This window comes from Macaca thibetana, chromosome 2 (assembly GCF_024542745.1).
Source record: "Macaca thibetana thibetana isolate TM-01 chromosome 2, ASM2454274v1, whole genome shotgun sequence".
Lineage (NCBI taxonomy): Eukaryota > Metazoa > Chordata > Mammalia > Primates > Cercopithecidae > Macaca > Macaca thibetana.
Window position 1 is genome coordinate 135,412,871 of NC_065579.1, and position 24,045 is coordinate 135,436,915.

The 24,045-nt window shown below is 39.1% G+C and overlaps 1 long non-coding RNA gene across 1 annotated transcript; it reads left to right on the forward strand.

The window, feature by feature from the left end:
* The first annotated feature begins 293 nt into the window (after positions 1-293).
* On the forward strand, positions 294-22,894 carry LOC126947672 (uncharacterized). Its single transcript, XR_007723162.1, has 3 exons — positions 294-386; positions 22,130-22,265; positions 22,804-22,894. It is a non-coding gene; the product is annotated as an uncharacterized LOC126947672 (long non-coding RNA).
* Positions 22,895-24,045: the final 1,151 nt, after the last annotated feature.

Consider the following 24,045-nt stretch of genomic DNA (forward strand, 5'->3'; position numbering starts at 1 on the left):
CCCAGACTTCCTGAATAAAAATATCAGTATGGGATGCAATGCATGAAAATCTGAAATTTTTAACAAGCATAATTGATAGTAATATTGAGAACGAGTGTTTAGACCTGTGCCTAAACTTCACCCAGTTTAGTTGCACCAAATATGCTTGTCAAATCATTGGAGTACAGATTAATATATTAGGCTTGAACTAAGACAGTTGGTGTCGTAACTAATTGGAATCTAAAGAAAATTAGTCTGAGTTTTTTCTTTCTCCTAATGTATCCCCTTTAATTCTAGTTTTTCTAGGTTCAAAAGAAAGAGGAGTGAAGAGGAGTAAAACATACATCTATTATAAAGCAAGAAGGTTAAATAAATGGAAGCTTTTTATTTTTCTTTCTCTGCCTAAGGTAAGTCAAACAGTGTTTAAAAACCTAAGTTTTTGTTTTGTTATGATGTAAAACAGGTCTCTTGTATAGCGTGCTTGTTTTAATATCAAAAAGTAGCCATTTGAAGCCTCAAGCAAGCGGGGAGGGAGTGTGTAGAACAATCTGCAAGAAGACTGTTTTAAAAATTTAAGCATCTCACAGGCAGGCATCCATCAATAAGACTGTAGTGATATCATTGCTCACTGCAATGTTGTTATAAATATATTGCAGTGAACACTGCTGCAGGTCTTAAGGCTCTGTATGACTCTGTCTGGGGAGAATAAAACAGGATTTGATAACATCTGATCTCAATGCATTTTGATTCTAGTGACGCATTTCTAAGCATGACTGTCAAATAAACACATAAGCATGTGACTATGGCAGCATCTATAAGGAAAATTGAAGTGGGGACGTGGCAACTTTTTGGATAATTCAGGCAAGTGAGGGACATATATAGTTTGGATTCTGAATTATTTATTCAGGCTTTCTATGTTAATCCAATCCATCATAGTTGTTACTCAGTTTTACTTTTCCAGCATAGCTGTAGGCTGTAATGTGTTCCTTTCAGTGTGATCCTAGTAGATTCACAGTCAGTGGTCTGAATGGGCTTTCCTTGTCTTCTCATTTGTATGCAATGATAATTATGGTTGTAGTAAACATTTATTGAAATTTATGTGCCAATCACAGCTCTAATTACTTTACTGCTCATTCATCCTTTATAACGGCTCTATGAGGTAGATATTAACATTTCCCTTTTATAGATGAAGAAAACAAGACTCAGACAACTCAAAAAATTTTCACAGCTACATAGTAGCAGATCTAGAGCTCAAAATTGCTTGACTAATTTCAAAGGTCTGCTTTGTATCTGCTGCAGGATGCTGAGAGCTGTGAAAATGAGGTTTGATTCAAAGGCAACCTTAGTGTTGTTTTTGGTCCTCATTCTATAGCTTTATTGACAGCAAGTAGCATGTAAGAAAAACCTGTGAGGATGAAACACAACAGCACTGAGTGTGGTATCTGGTTTTCTGAAAAGCCTCAGAGTAGTCAGGTATTGCAACTTGCAAAGATGTAAGGGATGAGGATTGCTCAATGGAAAATGAAAGGTGGAAGAGACCTGGGCAGATTAATTTCTCCAGCTTCCTCTCTCTAACAGACTGCCCAAAGATGTGATTCTTCTTTGCAGTCTTTCTGGAGAAGTTGTATGTGACAGGCAAACATATCTCCTGAGTGTCCTGTTGGTCTCGTGGAAGCTTGTTGTAAAGTGGAGAAACATCATTTCATATCACTTTTTCTTTGCCTCACTTTTCTTCCTCTTCTTTTTTTTAATCTCACCCTCACTGTTTTGGGCTTACACCTTCCAAATAAAAGCTATGCTACCATAATGGGGTGCTTGATGGGGTGCCTCAGGTAATACTTCCTAAAGTTCTGAGGCTGAAACAGTAATCAATATAGGCATAGGCCTTGCATATGCCAGACCCATGGTATCAGACACATTAACTCATTCCTGGCAAAAACTTAATGAAATACTATTACTATTATCATTCCCATTTTACAGATAAGGAAATTAAAGTATAGAGATGTTAAGTCCCTCTATGGAATCCAGCATAAAAAGAGGATTTTGTATATGTTTACTGCACATGGACACATGAATGAATGAATGAATGCAAGCTTGATCAGTGGAATAAAATGGTAGGGAAAATTTCAACTTCTAACATTTTCCAGACGCTACTACTTACATTATTCCATTTTCTGAAGAAAAATCGATCCAGCATCTAGCAAAATACATGTGCAGATTAGATAATCGGCATTTACTTGTTAAAATAATGCATACAATATTTTCTAAACTCCATTTTTAGGGGTGAGACAACAGATACAAAGTATTTTTTTAAATATTAATGGATGCACAGACATACAAGGGATTGAATAACATGGCTCAAGGAGCTCAGATTATGAGGGAAGATACTAACTTGAAAGATACTTTGCTACATCTTTGCTTTGTTTACCTGAAATAGAGCTTAGATGCTGAAATTCAAATTTCCTTAGGATTACAGCACCAACAACAAATAAAAACAAATAAAAGATACTGCCATGAAAATCAATGTGGTATCCAGAAAAATAAATAGCCAAGAAATGAAGCATTTTTTTGTGCTCTCTAAATTTTCCTTGACATCATTTGTAGTTGGTCCTTTGCTAGTGGTCTTTGTTTCCTGTTTGATGTGACTGCTAGTGGTATATTGACCCATGTTCAAGTATTGATGAGAGCTTTGAGGGACTTCAGAAGGCTTAAAGATTCAGCAAGGATTGGAAACAAATGACTGGAGAATAAAAATGATACACGGGTGCCAAACCTTAACCTAAAGCTTCAGTTTTCTGATATAGTTGATGATTCATATTTCCTTAGATTTTCTGCATTTTTTCCCCTTTTTTTCCAAATTATTCCATCTGGTTTTTAAATGAGTTGATTTTGTGTAAAAAAATGGAATATCAGAACTCAGAGTAAAATTTCAATTAAGCCTAGTTTATTTTTACCATATTATAGATGATTTCCTGAAAAGTCTTTACAGCCTTAGAGCCAAGTTTTTAAAGCCTGTCATTTTCCATTGCACTGTAATCAGACATACACCTGACAAACTATTTCTATACCTCTGTGTAAGGAAAGCTTTGGATGTGGTCCTTTCACCTTTGGGGAACTCTTGTAGACATTTTCAGGTGCTAGTTGAATCTTACCATCAGTAAAGCTAGAATATCCATGTTGATTTTTAAGATCCAGTCAAAACTTAAAGCTCCAAAATAATCTCCTTTGACTCCATGTCTCACATCCAGTTCATGCTGATGCAAGAAGTGGGCTCCCATGGTCTTGGGCAGCTCCACCCCCATGGCTTTGCAGGGTACAAGGCTGTTTTCATGGGCTGGTGTTGAGTGTCTGCAGCTTTTCCAGATGCACAGTGAAAGCTATCAGTAGATCTACAATTCTGGGGTCTGGAGGACAGTGGTCCTCTTCTCATAGCTCCACTAGGCAATGCCTCAGTGGGGACTCTGTGTGGGGACTTGCACCCACATTTCCCATCCACACTGCCCTCGCCAAGGTTGTCCTTGAGGGCTCCACCCCTGTAGCACACCTCTGCCTAGACATCAGGCATTTCCGTACATCTTGTGAAATCTAGGCAGAGGTTTCCAAACCTCAATTCTTGACTTTATGCACCTGCAGGCCCAACACCACATGTAAGCCACCAAGGCTTGGAGTTTGCATACTCTGAAGCAACAGCCTGAGTTCCACAATGTCCACTTTTAACCCATGGCTGGGTTGTAGGGCATCAAGTCCTAAGACTGCACAAAGCAGCAAGGCCCTGGGCCCAGCCCACGAAACCATTTTTCCCTCCTAGACCTCCTGGCTTGTGATGGGAGGGGCTGTTGTGATGACCTCTGACATGCCCTGGAGACATTTTCCCCATTGTCTTGGTGATTAACGTTTGGTTCCTCATTATTTATGCAAATTTTTGCAGCAGGGAATTTCTCCTCAGAAAATGAGTTTTTATTTTCTATCACATCATCAGGCTGCAAATTTTCTAAACTTTTATGCTCTGCTTCCCTTTTAAATATGACTTCCAATTCCAAACCATATCTTTGTGAATACATAAAGCTGAATGCTTTTAACAGCACCCAAGTCAATTCTTGGACACTTTATTGCTTAGAAATTTCTTCCACCAGATACCTTAAATCATCTCTCTCAACTTCAAAGAGTCACAGATCTCTAGGGCAGGGGAAAATGCCACGAGTCTCTTTGCTAAAATATAGCAAGAGTCACCTTTATTTTAGTTCCCAACAAGTTCCTCATCTCCATCTGGGACTACCTCAGCCTGGACTTCATTTTCCATATCACTGTCAGCATTCTGGTCAAAGCCATTCAACAAGTCTGTAGGAAGTTCCAAACTTTCCCACATCTTCCTGTCTTCTTCTGAGCCCTCCAAACAGCTCCAGCTTCTGCCTGTTACCCAGTTCCAAAGTCACTTCCACATTTTCGAGTATCTTTATAGCAGCATCCCACTCCTGGTATCAGTAAGTTGGTACGTTCTCATGCTTCCAGTAAAGACATATCCAAGACTGGGTAATTTATAAAGGAAGTAGGTTTAATGGACTCATAGTTCCATATGGCTGGGGAGGCCTCACAATCATGGTGGAAGATGAAGGAAGAACAAAGGGACTTCTTACATGTTGGTGGGCCAGAGGGCTTGTGCAGGGAAACACTCATTTATAAAGTCATCAGATCTCATGAGATTTATTCACTATCACAAGAACAGCATGAGGAAGACCCACCCAAGGCCTCCCACTGGGTCCTTCCCAAGACATGTGGGAATTATAGGAACTACAATTCAAAATGAGATTTGGGTTGGGACATGGCCATACATTGTCACCCACTATGATGGTGGATTTATCTAATTTATTTTTAACTTTTTATTTTAAAATAATAGAGTGATAGGAGTTGCAAAAACAGTACAGAGAGATTCTGCCTATGCTTCACCCAGTTTTCCCCAATGATTATATTTTTGTATAACTATAGTATGTAATCTCCACCAGGAAATTGACATTGGTACAATGTGTGTGGCTAGACCTGTGTCATTTAATTGCATGTGTAGATCTCTCAACACTGATTCCACTGCAATTAAGACACAGATCTATTTAGGGGAATAGAAGATTAAGGTCTTCTATTCTTGTTTATAATTAGACTGAAATCCTGCTTACTGCCATCCCTAACCCCTGGCAACCACCAGGCTCTTTTCCATCACTATAATTTTGTCATTTTGAGAATGTTATATAACCTGAACCTCAAAGTATGCAACCTTTTGAGATTGGCTTTTCAATTTCAGCATAATGCTTTTGGGACACACCCAAATTTGTTGTATTAATAGTTTACTGTTTTTTATTGCTGATAGTAGTGTATGGTATGGATGTACCATATTTTGTTTAATCATTTAGCTGTTGAGGGACATGCTCTCAGTTTTTGGCTATTGAAAATAAAGCTGTTACTAATATTTGTTACAGGTTTTGTATGGGCATACATTTTATATTTTCTGGATACATGTCCAGAAGTACAATTACTGGGTCCTCTAGTAAGTATATGCCTAGTTTTTTAAGAAACTGTCAGACAATTTTTCCAGAGTGGCTGTACCATTTTACATTCTGCCAGCAACGTATAACAGACCCACTTTCTCTGCATCCTTGCCAGCATTTTCTATTGTCAATATTTTTTATTTTACCTGTTGTAATAGAAATTTTTAACAGAATGGATCATCATTTCTTATTATGGTCTTTATGTACATTTCCCTAATGAATAGTGATACTGAACATCTTTTTATGTGCTTATTTGCCATCTGTATATCCTCTTTGCTAAAATGTCTCTTCATGTCCTTTGCCCATGTTCTAATGGATTTCTTGATTTTTACTGTTGAGTTTTGAGACTGTTTCATCTTACCTAATCTGCACCTGGAGTCACCCCAAATGGGCAGCAGAAGAGTTCCCACAAAGGAATGCCCAAGCCATCCAGAGATGAAGCTGGTTGAGATTCCAAAAAAAGGAAGCACTGAATGCTGGGGTGATGAGTTCAAAGCATTTATTAAGGGAACTTACAGCATGCTGCAGAAGTCCTCACTACTGACAGCAAGAGAAAAAGGGTGTTCTACCTAGGATGTCCACAGTGAGGAGTTCAGGGCATGGACTTTATATGAGGGTTTAAAGAATTTGGCTTAGGACCAGGTTAATTTCTTTCAGTGATTTGGGCAACAACCTAGATGCCTTTATTAGTACCTGAAAATGTTCAAGGCTCTAGTTTGGTCAAGCCTGCTGGGAAAAACCTGCAGCTCGCTGGGTCACAGAGCTGTCAATGCACTCTGTGATGTTTGGTCAGGAGATGGAAAGAAAGTTGGGGGACTACAATTTACACCCCTGACTGGCTCTTATAATTTCACACACCCATCTCTTCTGAGATGTTCCCTGAGCTGGCAGGAAAGGATGGAATTGCTTGTAAGGTCCTTTTCCCTAACTTTATGACACATTGCCAACAAAACAGCAACAGTAAATACAGGTGCATGTGACGAGACCTAAAATCACAGTTCCCCAAAGGCTTACTAGCAGTGCTTTCCACTGAGGCTCCGATTCTGAAAACTATGATTGTATTGTAAGCCACCAAGAGTCAAACCCCTGTGGTCTATTAGCTGTAATTGCTTTTGTAAATGAAGGAGGGGTTGATTAACATCAGCTTCTTTGGCATCGTTCAGGTTTTAAAGGGGCACAGATTCCTCCCTGCTCAGTTGTCAGCATGTCTAGAGCTATTGAGTTCCGTAGGACACTTTTCTCAATGTGGCTGTTTCAGTGTTCAAAGACTCCAAACCATGCTCAGTGTCATTCAGAGCTCTGAAGACATATCTTTGAAGGCTTCCACCTTCTGCACAATAGCAACAGAGCCTTCCAGGGGTACAAATACAGTCAATCAGTCATCCCACCAAAAACAAGCAAACAAACAAAAACAGACCTACTTCACCAGCCCCTACAGATGGACTCAGTGAGGGGGACAGGGATGGTGTCAGAGATCCTGAAGGGCACCTACATGAAGCCAAGGGTATATCATCCAAGCCATCTTAGGGGAACCCAGGGCCAGAGGTGAGTACTACTGAGCTACTAGGTACCAATCAAGCAATCCAATATGTTGCTGCCCTACAAAACCAGTCTGTGGCAAATCAGTCTGTGTCCCTAAGTATAACAATGTGTTGGCTTCCAGCAGTTGGGAGGAGCCCTAGGTATCTGGTATTGTTTACCTGAGTGTCTTTGGAATGATTGCTTTGCTCCCGACAGATCTCTCTAACCCCAGAGAGCATCCCTGCTGTAGGGGTGAGGCACAAAAATCCATCCTGCATTTGCCAGTATGATCCCTATTGCCAGGATGGGATTGTCTTCAGGGAAGTCTTGGCTTTGGTTGTTGCCTCCCTGTGGGACATGTTCAGGGAAAAACTTACATTGTGTTCAGGGTTGCCCGATGTCGCATCCCTATCACATTTGCACACATGTCAGAGGTATCTAGAGTACCCATTCCCATGTGTTGTTCAGTTATATGGGTTTGTACATAGTGGCTCAGTCTACCAGGGCATTCCTCCTTAGCTACTCAGGGGCATAAGGCCATGTATCTGCCAATTAGATCAGCCTTGGCTATGGACTGTGCAGTGGGTCCAGGCCAGTAAAACATTTTCACGGGATATCCGAGCTCTGGAGGGGATGATATAACAGTAAAGGAGAAGGCAGCTCAAGCAAACAGCGAAAAGACAAAAAATGTTTAGGAATACAGGGTGGGACCTCCTGTCCCACCTGTATAATAAAACTTGTGTTAGATCCTCCCTCTGCAATAATCTCAGAAGCCTTGGGAACATTTCCGGGAGGGGTGTACAGACCTTCTGTCCCAGTGCGAGAAGTGTTGTAGACTCCACAGTGATAGTCTGGGTGAAATTCACTGTATTAGTGCCACTTTGGTGCCCAGCGGTATGGAGGCACTGCCTGCCCACTACCAGTGTATCTCCCCAGGCCCTTCATGGAAAAGGAAAGTGGGGGTCAAGTCCAGGGCAGTGGCGGCCTCCCACCTCAGGGGAAGAAGGATTGCTAGTCCAGCCCAGTGGTACTTTCTACCCCAGATCTCACTTCAGAATTCCCTGCCCAGGGTTTATGGGACAAGCGGAGCATAAAATCAGGCCAGTCCATGTGGAACTGAATTCCAGGCTTAGTTTTTTTCCATACCCCTGTGGCTTGCACCTGGCTGTTTATATTCATTACATGTTCATAAGCCAACTTTCCTCCCATGATGGGAGCTTCATTCAAGGCACATACAACTTCCATTTAAACCACAGTCCAATTTCTCAATGAGGGGAGTCCTGTCAAGAGCTTAATTTGTTCTTTGAAGAGGTCATTTTTTCCTCTCTAACAGTCCTGCTCCCTGTGGGCTGTAGGGCAGATGAAATTGTCATGTCATGCGCTCCTTCCCTGCCCAATCTTGGATGAGGGAGCCTGGGAAATGCTTCCCTCGGTCACTATGATTGTTTTTAGGGTACCATACATTAGTTGCAAGCATTGCAGACTCTGTATAGTCAAGGTCTGATTTGCTTTTCAATGGAGGAAAGCTTGCAAGGGGCCACTCAGTGTTTATGCATGTCAGTGTATATTGATATCCCTTACCAATTAGGGAGTGGCCCAATATAATCTAGTTGCCACGTGTTGATGGCTCTCTCCCCTCTTTTTACATTTCCAGTGGCCTCTGGTGCTTGCTGAAGAGGGGCCTGGCAATAGTTGGGCCAATTTTGTATTGTCTTTTCTCTGTCTTGTTTGGACACTAGTAAGCCAGAGTGCTGGACCAATTTCCAAATAGTATGCAGCACCCCTATGAGCTCCCTTCTGATGTATCCAGTACCTGCTTTTTCAGGTGACCACTGACCGGGCTCGGGACAGAGTTTCTGCTTTCATATTTCTACAAGGGGTGACTGTTGGTGAGCTGCTATGTAGAACACTGTGACTTTAGCCTTGGTTGTTGTAATCAGTCTTAAATGTCTGTTCGTAGTTCTGCCCCAACAATGGCCTTCCATTTATGGACCATTGATCCTTTTCCTATAGAGTTATCCACAGTATCAACCTTTCACGGATGCTCAGGAATCAGTACACAGAGCTACTAGGTGTGGCTCTTTCATCATCACTATCCAGACAGCTCAGGGCTCTGCCTACTGGCTGTTATACCCTGTTCCAGACTGCACCCATATGGTGTGGATACTTGGTTGCATAGCCACGGAAGTCCGTCTGTGTAGCTAACCCACATTGGAGTTATCTGTGTACCAAACACCCTTGGGTGGGTTTTTTCTCCTTCCTTTATTTGATAAGATTTCTCTGGGGGTGGTGTTGGGACTGATTTTAAATCTACAGCTTATTGTCTAGGTCCCAACCGGGCCTATAGTTTTATAGACAGATGGTTGGATGTAAGATGCCTGCCCTGCTGGAGATCTGTGTGACCCCTAACCAGAGTACCATTTTGTGCTACAGATGATGTGGACATGGCAAATAGGCCATCCACTCAACACTTAATAGGGTAAGCCGTTTTAAATTCCACCAATGTGTCTCCAGTTAGTGACACTGTTTGCAAGAGGGCCTGGTTAACTGCAAGGAACTATTTTTCCAACAGGATATAGCATTGCTTTTAGGCCCCCTGAACAATTGCGAGCAGAAGCTAAAGGGCATTTGTTGGTTGCTCTCCCTCTGCCAGAGGGCCCAACCTATTCCTTTCTCAGTCACAGAAATATCTAATTCAAATGGTTTTGCAGGGGTGAACATTTGTAGGGCTTGTGCTTACATCACTAAGGCCTCTGCCTGAGTAAACACTTCTTTTTTAATGCTCCGGTCCCAATGTGCCCCCAATCTTTATCAGGCAGTATAATGGCCTGAGACATTCAGCCAAGGGGAAATGAAGGTCCTTCAATATCCTAGAAGACCTACAAAGGGTTGTAGTTCTTTAACTGTTTGGGGCCATGGGTATACCTGAATCTACTGAATCACAGCTGGTGGCAAACCCAAGTCTTACTCAACAAACCATGCCCAGGAATTTTATGATGCCCCCTGGCCTCTGGAGTTTCTGTGGGTTGATGGCCCATCCTCTGAACCACAGGTGCTCTAGAACCTTTTGGGTAGCCTGTGCAAAATACTCAAATCTGTATAAATTAGCAAAATCTGTATATAATGTTCCTGGTGAATGCTGAGCATATCACCTACTATGATTTGGATATGGTTTGTTTGGCCCTGCAAAGTCCATGTTGAAATGTTATCCCCCGTGTTGGAGTGGAGCCTGGTGGGAGGTGTTTGGATCATGGAGGGGGATCCTTTGTGAACGACTTGGTACCATTGTTGAGGGGGTGCATAACTTCTTGTAGTTCACATGAGAACTGGTAATTGAGAAGGGCATGGCACTTTCCCTCCCCTCTCTCTTCCTTCCTCTCTTGCCGTGTGATGTCTGCCCGCCTTCACCTTCTGTCATGAGTGGAAGCAGCCTGAAGCCCTCACCAGGAGCAGATGCTGGCACCAGAATTCTTGTACAACCTGCAGAACCATGGGCCAAATAAACCTCTTTTCTTTATAAATTACCCACCCTCAGATATTCCCTTTATGGCAACACAAATGGGCTAAGATATCACCCAAAACCGTGAGATAACCAGCCATCAAACCAGGCAGACGGTAAGGCAATAAAAACACCCCAGGAAAGCACTTTAAAAATTAATCGTTGGCTCTCCTAGATGAAGGCAGGCATGTCCTGGGACTTTGGATCTAAGGGTATGCTAAAGAAAGTGTTTGCTAAATCCAGGACAGTACACACATACCTAAACAAGTAGTCAGCCTATACACTATATGAACCACATTTAAGACAGCTGCATGTATTAATGGAGTCACCTTATGCATTCCCAGTAATCAACTGTCATCCCCCAGGTGCCATCAGGATTTCACACCAGCCATATAGGGCTGTTGTATGGGCTCTGCGCTGGATGCACGATCTCCACCTTCTCTAGTTTCTGAATCGTTGCTGTTATCTTTCTGTGCCTTCCTGGGAGATGATAGTGTTTGATACACACCACCTGTCTTGGGCAGAATAATACCACCAGCTCCCATCTAGCCTCCTTTTGGAGCATGACTCTTAGTACCCTTACCTGGAGATGGAATTAACCTTTAGTTGTTTCAAGGGCAGCTCCCAGGAGAGTATCTATCCTCACAATGTTCTCAGGGGTTTGGGAGATATAGAACCACCATGGGGTTGGTGGAACATGCCTAATTTGTAACAGTAGATGTACTCATCTCGCAGGGATGCATGTATCTCTGTATCCATCTACATACATCAGGAGCAGTGCATTCAGCTCCTGTATCTGCCAGAACTGAAATTCTTTGTTTTAAGGGTACCAGTGAATCACTATTTCTACATGGGGCCTTTGGTCCCCCTAAATGGCTCTATATTAAGAAGAACTTTGACCGTCCTGTCATGGTAGGGGCTGTGGTGCTCACTACCCTTTTACCTTGGATTCTTCTTCCAGAGGTATTGCTGAGGGTTTAGAATCAATCTCAGGCACACTACTGCTTGGGCTTTAGGACTTTTCAAAGTCTAAGGAAAACTTCACTGAGTTGTTTGTCTATTTTCTCTCTTTCCATACCTGTCTTCAGAAGATCTTGCCATATTTTACCCCTTGACACCCATTTTGCTGTATCTCTATATTTTCCCTTTCCTTGTCTCCTTAAGTTTCCCCCATTATTACAGCACTCCTCACTTTAGCTGCACTGCCATAGTTTTGAATTCCCTTATTTCAACCAGAGCCCCTGCTAAGGGACTTAAGATGGGAAGAAGTGTTTGCTTCCACCCAGGCAGAGCGGCCTTTAGGAACATATTGCACATACTGGCCATGAATGTGGCATTATTATGCCCCGGAAAGCAGGGGCATAGACGACCACCTGCATTGCCAGTTCGTGAACAAAGCCTGGGTCTCTTCGATTGTCTTCCAAGGTGCTGGATCCCCAGGTGTATGTATACCCCTTGGATGGCCAGGCTTCCCTATAGGTTAGGATGTGTTGGTCTATCGCAGGAGTAGCACAGGAGCCATGTAGGCATTGCCCAATAGAAGGATATGCTGTAACAATGATAATATTTTCAGCTTCATTTCCAGACAGAACCACCCAGTCGGTGCCACCATCCCATAATCTTCCCAGCCAAGTGGCTAAGAACTCCTTTGGGTTCTGGCAAAAATGGCTAGCCAGATCAATTAACTCTATAGGAGTATATTTGCTCAAGGGATATGTTTGATTGGCAAGTAGTGGAGGGCCTCAGGCTCCTGCCTTGTGGGCTTACTTTAATTTACTCTGTGTGAGGGAGTGAATCCTCAGAAGTTCCCCTCCATTATCTGGATCTGTCAGACTCACTTTCACTGTCTAGGGGTTCCTATTTTTTGGCATCCCAGTTGGGGGACTGGACGATGGCAGGGCTTTAGGTATTTTCTTACTGCACCATTTGGCATAGCAGCATGCCGTGTGTTCAGTCTCCCCTTCTTCCACTTTATCCACCCTGTTGGGAACTAACAGAGTGGAGCGTACATCTCTTTCCAGTTGTAATTCCTCCTCTAACTTGCCCACCTGGCTTTCTGCTGCCAGAGGATCCTCTGTTGCTAGGTGGATGGCCACAACAGAGGTCAGCCTTTCCCGGTTGCTAGAAACCTGGCCTCCTTGCTGGCCAGTTGCAATTTCAAACCCTCCATAAGGCTAATCAAGCCAACTGGAGTTTTTGGAGCATCTTGGTATTCCCAGGGAGGCCTGCAAGCATGGAGCAAGCCGGCCACAGAAGCCTCACATAGAACCTTGCACCATTACAGGACGTACCCCATCAGTTCCTCTTTGCCCCATTTCTTTGGAGTCCTGTTGACTATGCCAATTGTTTCATCCTGCCTAACTGCTTTTGGGACTCACCCCAAAAGCAGCAGCAGGGGAATTTCCACAAGAAAGTGCCCCAAATTGTGCTGAGATGGGGCTAGTCGGGATTCCAAGAAAGAAACACTAAATGCCAAAGTGATCAGTCCAAAACATTTACTAGGGGAACTTAGAGTGCTGCAGTGGTCCTCTTGATGAACAGCAAAAGAAAAGCGGTGTTCTACCTAGGATGTTTGCAGCCAGGGGTTGAGGTATGGACTTTACCTGAAAGTTCCAGGAATTTGGCCCAGGGCTGAGACCACTTTCTTTCAGTGTTTTTGGCAACAACATAGATATCTTTATCAGTGCCTGGGAATGTTCAAGGTTTTCCCCCTGGGAAAAATCTGAAGCTGGCTGGTCGCAGAGCAGTAAAGGCACTTCATGATTTTTGGCCAGGACACAGAATGAAGGTGGGAGGAACTGGAGACCCTGCAGACTTCTTTATATGTTCCAGATAATAAGAGTGCTTTACCAGATACATGGATTGCAAATATTTTCTCCCAGTCTATAGCTTGTCTTTTCATCCCCTTAATAGGGTCTTTGGCAGAGCAAACATTTTAAATTTTGACTAAATTCAATTTATTGATTTTTTTTCTTTTATGAAATGTGCTTTTGTTGTTGAGCCTAAGAATGCTTCACAGAAGTGTAGGTCCTAAAGATTTTCCCTTATGTTTTCCTTTAAATGTGGAAAATCACCTGTCCCTTTTGAATTAACTTTTCTATAAAGTGTGAGTTTTACTTTGAATTCTTTTTCTTTTTAATCTGTAAATAAGTACTTGCTCCAGTAACAATTGTTGAAAAGATGATTTTTTCCCCACAGAATAGATTTTGGACCTTTGCGAAAAATCAATTGGCTATACTTTTGTGGGTCTATTTCTGGGTTTTATTTGTATAATTCTGTTAATTTCTGTATCTACATCTATAGGTACAAACACATTTGGAATTGTTATGTCTTCATTTGTATTAAGCTTTTTATTCATAGTGTGGTTACCCTCTTAATTTCTGGTAATTTCTTTTACCCTAATGTCCATTATGTTTTATATTAATATAGACGTTATAGATGTTTCAGCTTTTTCAAATTAGTATTTGCTCAATAAATCTTTCCAATTCTCCTTCTTTTGAACTTCCTGTGTCTTAATATTTTGATTTGCCTCTTATAAACATCATGTGGCTAGAATTTTATTAATTTACTTTGACAATTTAGTTTATTTTATGACACAGGGTCTCACTCTGTTGCCCAGGCTGGGGTGCAGTGACACAATGTCCACTCCCTGCAACCTCTGCCTCCCGGACTCAGGTGATCCTCCCACTTCAGCCTTCCCAGTAGCTGGGACTACAGATGCACAACACTAGACCTGGCTAAATGTTGCATTTTTTGTAGAGACAGGGTTTTGCCATGTTGCCTAGGCTGGTCTCAAACTTTAGACATCAACTGATCCTCCCGCCTCAGCCTCCCAAAGTTCTGGGATTACAGGTGTGAGCCACCCTGCCTAGCCAATTTATGATTTTTATCTAAAGTGTTTAATCCATTAAAAAAAAAAACTGCTTGTATTTTGGGATGTGCTTCCATCATCTTATTTTGTGTTTTTTTATTTGTCTTAACTTTTCTGTTGCTCATTTTTTTTTTTTGTCTTCTTTTATATTTTCTTTTATAATTCAATTTTTCCCTATACTGTTGTGGAAGTTAATTTTATTTTTATTCTGTTATTGTCGCTCTAGTGTCTTAACATGCACACTTAATTATTAAACATAAAGCTAATCAACTTTTACCCTTCCTTGCAACAGAAAGATCTTAGAACACTGTAAGTACAATTTATACAATATTCTTTTCTATTTGTGATTTCTTAATCTTATAGGATATTGTTTTATATGATTGATGTTTATGTTTCCCATCATATTTTCAACATTTATTACTCATTATTTTTCCTTATTTTTTTCACCTTTCATCTGGAATCATTTTCCTCCTGTCTATAGTATACTTTTCGGAAGTCCCTTGAATACAATCTGTTGGTGACAAACTCTTGGTTTTTATTCATTTCAATAGGTCTTGATTTTACCTATGTTTCAAAAAGATATTTTTTGATTAGTATACAATTCTAAGTAGCGTTAATTACTCTGAACACATTGAAGACATTATTACAGTCCTAATGGATTCTGCTGTTGCTTTTGAAATGCCAGCTGCCAGTTCAGTTTCATTCATTTGAAAATAGTACACCTTTCCTGTCTAACTGATTTTAGGATCTTCTTTTTGTCTTTGTGTTCTGCTTAGTCAATATCATGTATACAGGTGTGGGTTCTGTTTTTACTATTATTTTATTTCTTTCCTTTTTATTGGCATTGTGAAATGAATAAATTGCCTTTGCTCGATTCCAAACAGTTTTTTTCTGTAATCTCTTCAGATATTATCTTTTTATTCTTTCTTTCCTCCTTTTGAAATTCTGATTAAATGTATTTTATATATTTCAATTCCATTTTGTCCTATTTGTATTGTATTTTCTATTGATATGAGCTAGTCCTTGTTCTTCTTTGCAAAAAAAATGCTTAATCCTTTTGCCATCATTTGTTCTGACTCATATTTTCAATTTCTTATTTCATTCATCATAGTCATCATTTTATAATCTGTATTTTATAATTCTAATACACAATATCTTCATCAATCTATTTCTGCTGTTTCTTCCTCCGGTGTTTTATTTCCTGTGTGTTTCATGATTTATATTATTTTAGTTAACTTTGTGGAAATTTTTGAGGCCTCAGTTGAAAGTGAATTCTCCTAGAAAGAATTTGCATTTGTTTTATCCAGGAACCTGGGTGGTACTATGAAAACTTTAATCAAAATTTTAGACTTGAGGGTTTTTAGGATCAGTTAGGGAGTACAAATTGGTCTTCAAACCCACAGGGTCTGATTTGAGGACATAGACTTTCAGAATGAATTTCTTTTACTTCTGCACTTCATACTACATTTTAATATGGGTAGATTTTTTTTGCAACTTCCTGCAGAGCTAGGCTTATTTATGATTACCCTAAAACTCATTTTAGCTTAATGCAGGGAGTTTCTAGCAAAATCCTTTTCCTCTGGCAAAATGGATGAGAATTGTTCTATCCTATACAAACTGAGAGGTAGTGATCATTAAAGTTGAAGTTCACCAGGATCAGCAAATACTCCAAAGTTTAAAGCCAGCTTCAGTCTCTTTTAATTTACTTTTTGATCTTTTGAGTATTCATTACTTTGTTTTAGCTTATTTGTACCTTTAAAAAGTTTTATTTAAAGCCAGATGTTGTGTCACCTACCTGCAGTCCCAGCTGAAGCTGAGGCAGGAGGATCACTTGAGCCCAGGAGGTAGAGGCTACAGTGAGCTATGTTTATGCCACTGCACTCTAGCCTGGGCAACAGAGTGTGAAAAAAATAATACTAATTACAAAAAAAACCCAAAAAACAAAAAACAAACAAACAAAAAACACCAAACAAACAACACACGTTTTTTAAAATATTTTTTTCTTTCTCTTTTTTTTAGTGACAACTTTTTTATTTTGTTTTATTTTTTAACTTTTAAGTTCAGGGGTACATGTGCAGGTTTGTTACATAGGTAGACTTGTATCATGGGGGTCTGTTGTACAGATTATCTCATCACCCAGGTATTAAGCCTAGTACCCATTAGTTATTTTTCCTGATCCTCTCCCTCCTCCCAACCTCCACCTTCTGATAGGCCCCAGTGTGTGCTGTTCCCCTTTATGTGTCCATGTGTTCTCATCATTTAGCTCCCACTTATAAGTGAGAACATACAGAGTTTGGCTTTCTATTCCTGTGTTAGTTTGCTAAGGACAATAGCTGCCAGCTCCATCCATGTCCCTGCAAAAGACATGATCTCGTTCTTTTTTATGGTTGTGGTACTCCATGGGTGATATGTACCACATTTTCTTTATCCAGTAAGACTTTTTTTCACATAATACACAAAAACTGGAAACAACTGAAATATCAATCAGATGAATAAATATATCATATTGTATTCATACTATATAATATGATATAGCAATAATTTAAAAAGAACTAACTACACACAACAGCCAATTACACACAACAAGATAGATGAAGCTCTCATCTTGTTGAGTGAAAAAAAAACTAGATGCAAAAATACATATCGCATAATTCCACTCAGATGATGTCTAAGAATAGACAAAAACAATCATTGATAATAGAAGCCATATTATTGGTTATCCTGAGTTTGGGGAGTGTTGGTTATTGACTAAGGGGGACATGAAGGAGATGTATGGAGCTCTAGAAATATTCTAGGTCTTGATCTGGGTGGTGGTTATATAGCTATACAAACTTACCTAGTTGTGCACTCAGGATTAGTGCACTTTACACACTTTAACGTGTGTATCTTGTACCTCAATAAGGTAAAAAATATATATAATGCTCGTTTTAGTTGATTTGGCCAAAGTATCTCATCTGCCTTACTACTGAACATAAAAATCCAAGTGCTCTACAAATATAAAGCATTTATATTCATTACCTGTATTGCCAGTGTGAAGTAAAAGATTGGACAGTTATTTAAAGAAGGCAATGAGAATGTAAAACTACCACCTCTCCTTTTTTAGCAATAGGGTTTTTAAAATCATAACTTTAACTCCACACTTCATTTTGCTTTTATAGTCAGTATCTGAATCACCAGAAACATTTCCTAGAGAAAACGTATTAAAACAAAGTATTAACTAATATAATTGCAGATATAATTTCTAAAGGTATAGTGAAGCTATGATTTTTGTAACAAAAGTCTTGAAAATGAATGTACTTTTAATTCTTTAATAAATGTTACCAGGAAGGCCACAGGCAGTTAGACCTGGAGGAATGTGATTAATTTTTCTAGTGTCTCCTGTTTCTAGAAACCTATATAATTTCTACCACTGCACACTCAGGGCATTTTTTCATGTCTAAATGCAATTTATCTATAAACTATTTTTGTGTATAGCCATTTATTAATAGAGAAGGAAAGATTTATTTTATTGGCAAAAGGAAATAAGTAGCCAAATGGGTATATTTATGTATTTAATAGCCATTGTTTACACATTTGCTAACAGGATCATTAATTGTTTTTGCAAATGAGACTCATGAAGTGGGTAACAAATTGTAGATGAGACAAGATGCTTATCTCAGCATAATGAAGCTTGAAACCAACATTTATTAGCAGGATTATCCATGTCTTTATATTTATACATCTTTGTCTTCCTCAGCATGTTCAGCAAAGTGCCTAGCACATAACAGGCTCTCACAATGTTTGTCAAATAAATAAACAATAATGATAACATACCTCTCCTTTTAAATCATCTTATTTAAAAAATCATGTTCCTATTATTTAATAGCTCTCAAATAAGTTTTACTGTAATGGAATGGGAAAAGAAGAATATTATAACTAATATTTTCATGGATCCAAAATAACCATCTACTACTACCATTTTTTCTAAAGCAAAAAACGCCTCAGGGGGTATGAAAGAATACTTTTGTCAATGGAAAATAATTGTTAACCACTTGATGCCTGGGCATCAAAAATTGCAAGAAACAAGTGTTTACTAAGTACAGTGTTTGCAAGACATTCTGCCAGATGCTGGGATCCTAAAACACATGGATCATTACCTCAGTTTACTTGGAAACTGGGGCCCTTGAAACTAAGTCATCTTAACCAACTTTTGGTGTGGATCTCTAAGGGCAACATCAGGCAAAATAGGTCTGGCTCTTTGACTTAACGATTAAATGACAATGACATTCCCCAAGGAGTTCTATAATAGTGTTAGTAGAAGAAGTTATGACTTTTGTATTTAGTTTGCTTTTATTTGGTTATTTCCCAAATTACTACAAGCAAACAGGGCTATTCATTGTATTTTGCTATTTAATTTCTTCCTATTCCTTTGATTCATCAGAAGCCAGACTAATGCGCAGTACCTGCTAGGTGAAATTTGGAAGCACTGGTTTTGCTATAGCAGAGAGACCCACCCTATTCATTGAGACCACACTGAATGATCTTTCATAAGGCATAATTTCCAAATACCTTAATTTTAATCATCTAATAATCAAGGGTGGCAGCATTGTTAACCTTGCATGATGATTGTTCTAATGGAACAAGATTATAATCTATGTCAAGTGCCTTGCCCTTTACCTGAAATATAAAAAGTTGCTCAATAAATATTAACTATCATCGTTAGTATCTTCTTCATTATCATTTATATTAAGTAGCAGCTAAGAGTCTATACTTTGGAGTTAGACCTGAGATCTTGTCCTGGATCTCTCTCTCAAGAGGCATACAACCTTGAAAAATTCTTCATATCTCTTATATTCAATTTTATCACTTTAAAATTGAGAATAAAAATAGCCCTAATATATTCAATTGCTGAGATAATCAGTTGAGATGATGCCTACCAACCAAGCCTTTAGTGTGGTGCCTGATACACAGTACATGCCCAATCTATGAAAGTAATAATGACAATGAGAGCAGATTATTCATCTGTATTATATGGTTCATCTCTGAATTCACAAGGCGAGACCTGGAGTAGATTCCCCCACCCCAATACAGTGTTGGTTGAATTAAACTAAATTGAGGAACAGACATGGAGGAGAGATAAAATGTGAGATAGCCTTATGTGGCATGGGAGCAGCACCTTTTAGATCAAGGAACGAGAGAAAAGGAGAGTGATAGTCTGATTTGATTAAAATAACTTGTACGGGATTATTTACTACTCCAAGAAAGCCTTGGAAAGTCCTTTACCAAGAACTTCAGCAAATCACGTAGGCTTGGAAAACATTAGTGATAGAAGAATTTATTTCCAATAACGCATTGGAAAAACACACCTAAGAATCAAGACATCTGTAAGTTTAGTTCAGATTCAAGATTAACTTGGCTTGAGTTACCTGGATATTTGACCCAGTATCTCATTTGAAATCCATGTATTCTTAATGACAACCCTGTGAACTGTCTGAGCATAAATGTACTTAGCTGCAAAAATGAAGACATTGATGACTCTGCCAAAAGATAGCAGAAAAAAAAGAAAATAGCAAAGAACAACGGCCTAAATTTGTGCCTTGGCTGTTTTCTTTCCAGCCCTGAGATTTTCATTATCCTAGCAAAAGGCTGTTTACATACCTTAATATAGTTGCCTTTTCACTTACATTCTTAGCTTGGAAATATTTTCCAACAACAAATGCATCTGGGTCTTTGTCTTGATGGCAAATGCCTCCTTTTATGGCCATTGTCACTTCCTGCCCCTTATTCCTCCAAATCTTCTTTTTTCTTACAGTCCACTTACATTTTTGACAGTGAACAGCCTTGTGGACAACTTCAAGTGATGATGCATATTTATATATACCCAGCCTTCTACTTAAACATGCTTTAATAAACTATATGATACTGAGAAATGGGGGAAGAGCTTTGCTGTTGGAAGGCTGAATTCTTACCCTTGTCAATATCTTACCCTGAATTAGAGGGTCTTTTCCCCTTACTGCTGTCACTCATAGTTTCTCACATCACAAAGGCAAACCTGGGAAAACACACACACACTAAGATTTCTCACTATCCTGTGGTAGCTGATCTTACTGAGCAAATGAAATCACTTGGAAAATGAGTGGAGAGGGGCACCAGTCATAATGTAACTCCTGAATTCATTGTTCTTCCTAGGCATTTTGTTGTTGGAGAAAAATAAGTTACTCAAATTAAATAAGTAAAACAATTTTTTTCTCTTTATTACTTGACTGCTGAATGTTTTACAGCTTTGTAATTTGGAAAGAGTGGTTCAACTCCTTTTGTGCCTTACTTTATCATGCTATATAATTACATCTGCTAAAGCCCAGCATTAAATTCTGCTTTTTGTGCATGCATACCGTTCATCATCATAAATGACATTTGTTTTGGATGGTGCTGGTTGCTTAGCACTTTTATTTTGTATTTCTTTCCATCAATATCAATCCCAGCAATCAGTTTTACAAGGCATCTTTTTATTGAAATTTGCCTTACTTCCATAAAGAAAAGTTCATTGCAAATGGTACATTATAAAATCTGTACATGGGGTTTCAAACCAACTGTTCATTTATTTTTCGTTCTCTTTTCCTTTCTCCTTTTTTCCTTCCCTCCCCTCCTTTCTTGTCTGATAAGTGTTGATATGTTTCATATACATTGAATTTGAATGAGTGGCCCACATTTTGAAATTGGGACATCTCAGCTGGAGTAGAGGCAGCTCTTTAGAGGGGCAGATGGAGCATGTATCCTCATTTCTCCATAGTTTTCATCTTTTCCTCCAGGTTCCCTAACACCTTGCTTGATTAATTCACACTCCCTGCCAGAACCAAGAGGACATGTAGGGTTGTGATCCCCACTCTATGATGAAGTGAGAGTTGCCATTCCTTTATATTTTTTTTCAAGTTAAAAAACCTTCATACATGTATGTTAGATATCCTCAAATGGTTAAATCCATGCCAGGGTCCATTACTTCCTTAACACCCTGTAGTGTCAACCTTGTGTTGAAACCATTGTATTCCTACACTATGTCTGACAGAGTGAATTACCCAGCACTTTTGGAAGACAATACATTGTTTCAGAGACACAATTCTATGGTGTTTTGGTCTGTGTGGCATAGATATGCAACTCCTAGGGACTTAAAGCATCATTTCAAAACTAAAAATAGGTAAGCGGGAAAATATTCATTGAAATATTATCTATAACAGCTAGGATTTAAAACAACCGGCAAGGTTCTTAAATGTTAATTAGAAAGACTGTGTTGAAACTTGTAAAACATGTTAAGTGAAAAGAACAAATGCAAAAACAGCACACACATTATTACAACTAAGCCTCTAGAGATATATGAAAATATGGAGTGGCCGTGTTAAACATCAGACAAACATCAATTTGTCTTTTTCAAACAAATTGCCCTTAATTTTATTGATTAGCTTGTTTAGTAATACATGCTGGGTGAATGCATTTCATCAAGCAGGAAACATGCCTCCCAGAGGAATTTCCATCCTAGAAAGTTTGGCCTAAGGACCATTTAGGATTTTGCTGAGAAATGCAGACCTCAGGCACTTTCATTCACTCAGAACTAGAGACCTCTTTTCTAGTGCCTATTCTCTATTCTCTCCCCAGACATATAAAGTCCTGTGTGCAAATGAAATCTTGCAATGATTATCAATTTCACAGATTCTTCTCCCTGAAATTGTTTTATCTTGTCACTCTTTTGAACAGGGAGATGCCATTGCCTTTCATCAAGAAAACATGTCAGGAGATCTAAATGTAACAAATACTCCCCCAAAGAATTGGAACTTCAGCAATGGGAAGAAGCAGAAGCTCTGTCAATCTTAACAAATTAACAGGCAGATTGGTGAGTGTGAGCTTTCTCATCCAGTAAGCCTTGGTGCCCCTGAGGATATTGTGTGGATTGGCATTTTTGAATTGTGAATGATAAAATCTTTTTTCCCTTAAGACTGCAATACAAGAAAAGGAAAAAACTTAAGAAAAGTCAGGTCTCAGATGGAAGAGGGTGGAATCTTTGTTTATAAATAAAAACAGCAGCTGTCTTTTTTTTTTTTTTGGTAGATCTATGTTATTTAATAAATCAGGGATTGAAATTATTACCAGAAGGGGAGTGTTTGGCCTACACAGAGAAGAACTTGGAGTTGAAATCATGCTAATGAAGCAACACAATGTAATCAGTGAGTAGGTATTATGTCTTAGATGTCTAAGAAAATTTGTCCACAAAAACATATAAACAAAAGAGTTGTTTTTCTTGGTTCCCTAGTAGAAACCTAAATCTATTTTTTAAATCTACCCAAAAATCTACTCCCCCTGATTCTCATGATGATGTTCTCATTTTCTTTTGGGAAACTGTCTGTCATCCATTATCTATTTTGGTATTTCAGGTGGTTGCTGCGTGGTAGAAGCTTGGCTCATCAGAAAGTTCCAGCCTCCAACCACAGTTGAAACGGCCCACATCCATTGGAGCAAAGAAAAGGTCAGTAATTTGTTAGAATTTTGAGAAAAGAGGGTTTCTTTGCACTAGGATTGTGGAATTTAGTAGGAATACCATGGTTTAGGAAAAGTGTACTTGAGATAGAAAAACTCCATAGAAGAGAGAAGCCCAGAGATGGGAAAAGAGCCCCAGGTCCCAGCCGGGCCTAAAACCAACCAACTGTGCACATTTGTTTCATTTTGGCTTAATTCAGTTGGAGTTTTTATTTTAAAATCACCTGATTAATATAGGATTTTATACATTGTCAAACTGAAAGGAAGCTCAGAAACTGACTTTTTGCATCCATTTTTCTGCTCTGAAATTTTCAATTATACTCAACAAAGAGGGAAATACAATTTTCAAAGTAGAAATCTTAACTGATAATACACATTTTTTTTTCTGGTATGGTTTTACTTATCAAGTATGGAGTTACGTGAAGACCAGTTGTGAGTAATTTTCAAGACCCTTTACCTGTATCCCAAAGTTCCTTAATGTAGTCTCAAAAAGATGTCATATAAGACTTTCTTTTAAAACCAGTCTATGTGTCTATTTTACATCTACTTATTACTGAGGATGGTTTTAATTTTCTGAGACTAAATTACACTGATGGGGTAAAATTATTATTCATATAAATATTAGGAAGCAAGTGGGAAACAGCCTACCTTTTAAAACTCAAATGTCCACATATAACCCTTATTTTGCTAGTGAAAATGACAGTAGTCAGTGCGAAAAGGAACAGGAGAATAAAAAATGAAGGCCTGCAAATTGTATTTGCCAGTTTATAAATGTAGTACATTTCTGGGGGGAAAAAGAGAAAAGTTTTATAATTTATTTTTCTCTAGGTATCTAGAAGTCATAAGAGATGGGCTAAGTCTACTGAGATAAAACAAAGTAGAGGCCTGAGAGAGTTATTTAATTAGTCCAAAAGACAGTTATTATAGAGAAAGGACATTCATTTTTAGAGGGAATTATACTAGCCATGCAAATTGATTAAATTATCTGGACAATGTAATTAAGCTTGCCAGAAAAGCTCATGACTCATAAATTTTCCAACACAGAACCTGGTGTAGCATAGGCTTAAAAATTGGTGACTATAGTCAGTGTCATTGTTGTATTGTTGGTGTATCGATCAGGTGAGAAAAAAAAAGCTAAG